At 38.9% G+C, this 5,646-nt stretch overlaps 1 pseudogene; it reads right to left on the reverse strand.

The window, feature by feature from the left end:
- Positions 1–3,357: 3,357 nt before the first annotated feature.
- LOC143027444 (uncharacterized) lies at positions 3,358–4,977 on the reverse strand (annotated as a pseudogene).
- Between the last annotated feature and the right edge of the window lie 669 nt (positions 4,978–5,646).

The raw sequence follows: 5,646 nt of genomic DNA on the forward strand, positions 1-5,646 counted from the left end.
GTATTTTGGCCTTCGCTCTTGCCTTGAGTACGAGGTGGATACAGTATGTTTTGGGGGTATTAGGGAGCTTGCTTGCCTTCCGTCAATCACATCCTCGGGCTACACCTAGCTCTGGCCTTTCTGCGTCTCCCTAAAACTCCAGGGGCCGTATACACAAAACTTGTTAGCGCTAACAAATAGCTGTTAAGGGTAACAAATTCCTGTTAAGGCTAACATTTAGCTGTTAAGCACTAACAGTGGATACAGAAAACTTGTTAGGGCCTTAAAAGTACTGTTAAGGTAAAAGTGCTGTGGAGGACTATCAAGCTCTTAGCAAATTCCTGTTAGTAGAGAAGATGGCGGAGCAACAACAACAACTACAAAGACGACCGTGAGTATGTTGACAGCGACGGGACATATTTAACAAGTACAATGACGACGAACTCATCAAACGCTTCAGGATGAACCGTGCTGGTATAATAACAGTGGCTGATTTAGTGAGGGACAAACTTCAATCCCAAACAGAACGGAATCGACCATTGAGTCCTGAGACGAAGGTGGCAATTACCCTAAGATATTTAGCCACAGGTAAAATGCAGCAGTGCAGCAGTGACGACTTTGGGATCTCGCAAGCAACAATCAGCCGTGTCATTACTCAGACAATTGATGCACTGTCAGAACCAGATATTGTAACTCAATTTGTAAAATTCCCATTGACTCGCCAAGAAGTGCAAGTGAAACAAGCAGAGTTCATGGAAGACTATAGATTTCCCGGTGTTGTGGGTACGATAGATGGCACACACATTAGAATTGTGGCTCCCAGTGTCGATGAATATTTATATGTAAATAGAAAACGATACCACAGCATCAACGTGCAAGTCGTATTCGATGCCAAGTACAGGATACTTGATGTTTTGGCAAGGTGGCCTGGCTCAGTACATGACGCCAGGATATTGGACGAGTCTGGCTTGAAGGCACTTTTTGAGCAAAATTATGTCCCAGCTGGATGCTACCTTCTAGGAGACAGTGGCTATCCTTGCAAGGAGTGGTTGCTGACGCCATATCTAAACCCCCTGGCTGGCGTTCAGACAAACTATAACACGTAAGTTAAAATCATGTGTCTTATGCTAATATAGTACAGTTTATTTTAAAGGCGGTATTGTCCTCTCTAGTTAAGGTAATAGTCATTACTTAATGTGATAATAACCAAAATACCAACATAGTATAGAATTCCTCTTCAGTACAGATTTCCTCTTCAACACTATGCAGCTTATAGATGCTACTGTATATATTGCAATACCTCACCTTATGATGGTTAACAATTATTGCAGAGCACACAAGAGGACGCGTTGTGTAGTAGAGAGGGGGCTTGGGCAGCTCAAGCGAAGGTTCCACGTACTTCATGGTGAAGTACGATTGTCTCCAGAGAAGACATGCAAAATCGTCTATGTCTGTGCCCTGCTCCATAACATGTGCAAACAGTTTAACATTCCACTGCCTATCAACGAGGAAAATGAACTGTTCGACGATGCAACTGAAAGAGACGTAGGTGCAGATGAAGAAGAGCCAGGTGAAGCAAATATACCTCCTAATCCTGGTAGACCAGCTGGCCGTAACGGACATCCATTTCGAGATTACATTGCCAATCTTCATTTCAGGTATGTATTACTTACCCTTATAAATTTTTCTGAATGTACTGTATTGTATACTGTACAATACAGTATACTGTATACATTACAATATACATACATACATATACCAAGGCTTTCTCCCCCTTACAAGGGGGATAGCCTAAAAGAAAGGCATAAAATCATTCCCACCCATTCCATCCCTGAATACACTCCACACCCCTCCACCCTCCCTCTTATCTTAGCACCTCCTGGATGACGGGTCATCCCTGCACCTTATCCACTGCCCTGGGTCAGAAGCAGTGTTGCAAGATACAGCACATCCACAGCAAGGCCGCTTCATTAAATCGGCGACCCCCCCTCTCCGTCCCCCCATTTCATAAAATGAGAGGACGGGGAGAAATCCCTTCGGGCTGCGTCAAATTTTGCTCACACATACTACCTCACCCCCTATCCCCCCGCCCATTCCACCTCATGCAATCACAACATCATCCATGTACAACCATTCTCCATTCACCCGTCTTCTGTCCTCTCCCGTCCTTCCTCAACAGACATTGCCCTCTTCCCCAAAGCCCCCTTCACCCCATCCATCCACCTCCTAGGACGTCCCCTCATGTTCATCTGCCTTCCACACCTCTTTTACTCGTCTTTCTTCACTCATTCTTTCCATGTGTCCAAACCATCCTAATATTCTTTTATCAACCCTATCTCCCAGCTCCTTTTCCACCCCTGTTCTCCTCACCTCCTCATTTCTCACTCTAGCCTAGTAACCCCCATCATACTTCTCAGACACGTCATCTCAAACACATTCAAACTCCTTCTCTCTTCTTCTCTTATGTTCCATGTTTCTGCCACATACAGTGCTGTTGGCTCAATCACTCCTTCATACAGTCTCCTCTTAGCATCCATTCCCAAGTGTCTATTCCTCATTACACTTTTTCATCCACCAAGGCATTTACTCGCTTCTCTCAATCTACATTCTACCTCCACTTTCACTCCACCTTTCCCTGCCACATTTGCACCCAAGTATCTAAAACTATCCACTTCCTCCAGTCGCTCTCCCTTAATGCTCACTTCCAGTCTACTGCCACTTTCACCCCTTGTACATCTCATCACCTTACTTTTACCTGCATTTATCTTTAGCTTTCTTCTATCACATACTCTCCCAAACTCTGCCACCAACTTCCTCAATCCCTCCTCCGATCCTGCCACAAGCGCAGTGTCGTCCGCAAACAACAGCTGGCTCACCTCCCACTTTTCTCCATTTTCCTTAACCATCTCCAATTCCCTGACCCACTACCCTTGCATTTACCTCTCGCACCACCCCATCCATATAATATATGTTCACTAAATTAATAAATGTTTAAGTACAGTACACTACGTAGTGTACTTAATTACCCTTGCTCAGAGATGTACTGTGCATAAATATTTGTGATTTGTGCTAGTCTTATTTTCTAAACTATACTAAATTTTTGTACATTATTCTATATTGCAGTAGACCAGTGGCTGAGTGAGGTATCATGAAGGTGTGATTGCTGTTGCAGTGCTCTCTCTCTACTACCAAGTTTTCATTCCACTTATATTCAAAAGTGAAAGATGAAATTAATTGAAACAAATACAGTTTATAAAATATAATTTGTATTTTCATTCCACTTGTAGTCAAAAGTGAAAGATAAAATTAATTGAAACAAATACAGTTTATAAAATAATATGATTTGTATTTTTTCCTTTAAGATTGTCCATCCCATAATGAAATAATATATTTTTATTTCCTCAACATAAATTTATACTGTACAAATAATGAAACCAATACAATTCACTTATTAATTTTTCATAGTTTTTGCTGTCAAAGACTGGTAATATTCAATTTCAGCTCTTATTAATTTTTGTTTAAGTTCAATATTTCCCTTCAGTGCTAACAATTTTATTTTCCTTTTCTCAATTTTTAACTTTTCCTTTTCAAGTTTTAATTTCCGTTTTTCAGCTTTGTATTGTTCATACTCAGCACTGACACTTGAACACTTTTTTAGTTTTGGTGTTGATGTACTTTGTTGGGCCGTAGAGGTTTCAGGTTCAATTATATTGCATTCTACAAAGGACCCATCCTCCAAGAGTTCAAAGTGCTGGGCATTGTGGCAAGATTGTTGTGGTTGGGGCTGGACTAGGACACTTTGCCAATGAAGCTGAGGGAGTTCACTCTCATCCTCTACCTGTTGCTGGGGTGGTTCTTCTCCCAACTCTTCAGTGTCTTCCTTCTGTTCCTGGGTCTGCAGCTTCCTAAAACCATCGCATAAATTTACCACAATTAAAAACGTGCAACTAATTTAATCTCACAAGGAGAAGTGTGCATATCAACTACAGTACAGTATGTAAAAATTCCTTGCTGAAGGATGAACTATCTGATAAAATTATATCAATGCAAATGTTAAGCCAAAATTGTGGTACACTATACAATAGAAAGTCCAATACAGTACACAGGAAAAAAAAATACAAGAATCTTACCTCAACGTATTAAAGCAAAGATCATTCTGAACGACACCTATCACAGTAGCATTCTTCTCCCCTAATAGTTCTTCAACTTTCATGTCTACTGCGTCTAGTGGAGGAGCTTTGGGGCCACCAGCACCTTCAAGAATATTAAATCATATCTTAGCACAGTACTGTAAAGCTGTAAATATACAATATCACTACACATTACAGTACAATATTTGTATGTATGACTAAGTTTGCAATAAATTTCACTGCTACAGTACTTGCAACACATCTTTGTTAGATAATATGCATGTTATTAATACTGTGAGAAAGAACACTCAAATGCTAAATTTCTACATTAATGAAAGTAATTGTGACAAATTGATTGAGGTGAATAAGCAATAGGAATAACGTGAAAGCTATTTCACTTATGTTAACTTCTTAAAATTGAAGAATATACAGTAGTAAGTTAACCTTACCTGATTGGTTATATTCAGCCTTTATTGCCGAAATTTTCTTCCTCGATTTTGAGAGGACAGAAAACCATTTGGTTTCGACTTCTTCTATTGTCCGCTTAGTCAATGGATTTGATCCATTAATGGCATCAGTTATGCTTTGCCATGCCTCCCTCTTGTCCTTGTGGCTTAAACTTGGCTTGAATCGCCCATTTATGATTATCTTTTTCTCCATAATTACGTTGACCAAGAGGAGTGTTTCCTCTTGTGACCAGTTTGGCTTCCTTTTCTTTTTCTGTAATTCTTCTCCCATGTCTATAGCCTCTGAAATAATTCTTGAGTCTTCTGTCGGAAGATTTGTCTGTGGCGCGCTGCCTGTACAATGCGCATTCGTCCAAAAATATCTGTCGTTGGTTAATAAGTACTCCTAAAAAACCATACATACGATATCTATGTGCTATTATGATACTCTATTAATATATTCTGAACAACTATTAATAACGCTGTTTTATGTGTGCAATTTTTAATAACACGTCCATTTACATGTTCATAAGCTGCTAACTTCAGCGCTGTTTAGCGGTACTTGACAAACAACTGTTTGCTAGCTAGCAGTTGTTAGTTAAGCATTGGTGTATAACTTTTAGTGGTTTTCTGTTAGCTAGCAGAGATTGTTAAGGCTAACAAAAAAGTTTTGTGTATACGGCCCCAGGTTTCCAGATAAAATAGTTTAATATTGGGATTTCATCTCAGATGACTGGAGTGTGGTCTTTTCAGTAACATTTACTTTTTTATAAATAATGTTTACATATATCAATAATTTTGAAAGTGAAAATAGCATTACATTACGCAATTGGAAACACTGAACTCTTTTGATCAATATATTCTATTACATAAGATTAAGAGTGTATGTACCCATATATATATATATATTTTATATGTGTGTTTTTATTAATTGACACATATATGATTACTTATTCATATATTACTATAGTAATTATTGTATTGTCTTTGAATTTCCTAAGGTGTCATAATTTTCACATTATATACTTTATTGTTTAAGTTAAATGAGAGTTTAATATATAGAGGCTCATTAAATTGTTGCTTATGTTGTA

This window comes from Oratosquilla oratoria, chromosome 8, assembly GCF_046742065.1.
Source record: "Oratosquilla oratoria isolate Oo_2021 chromosome 8, ASM4674206v1, whole genome shotgun sequence".
NCBI lineage: Eukaryota > Metazoa > Arthropoda > Malacostraca > Stomatopoda > Squillidae > Oratosquilla > Oratosquilla oratoria.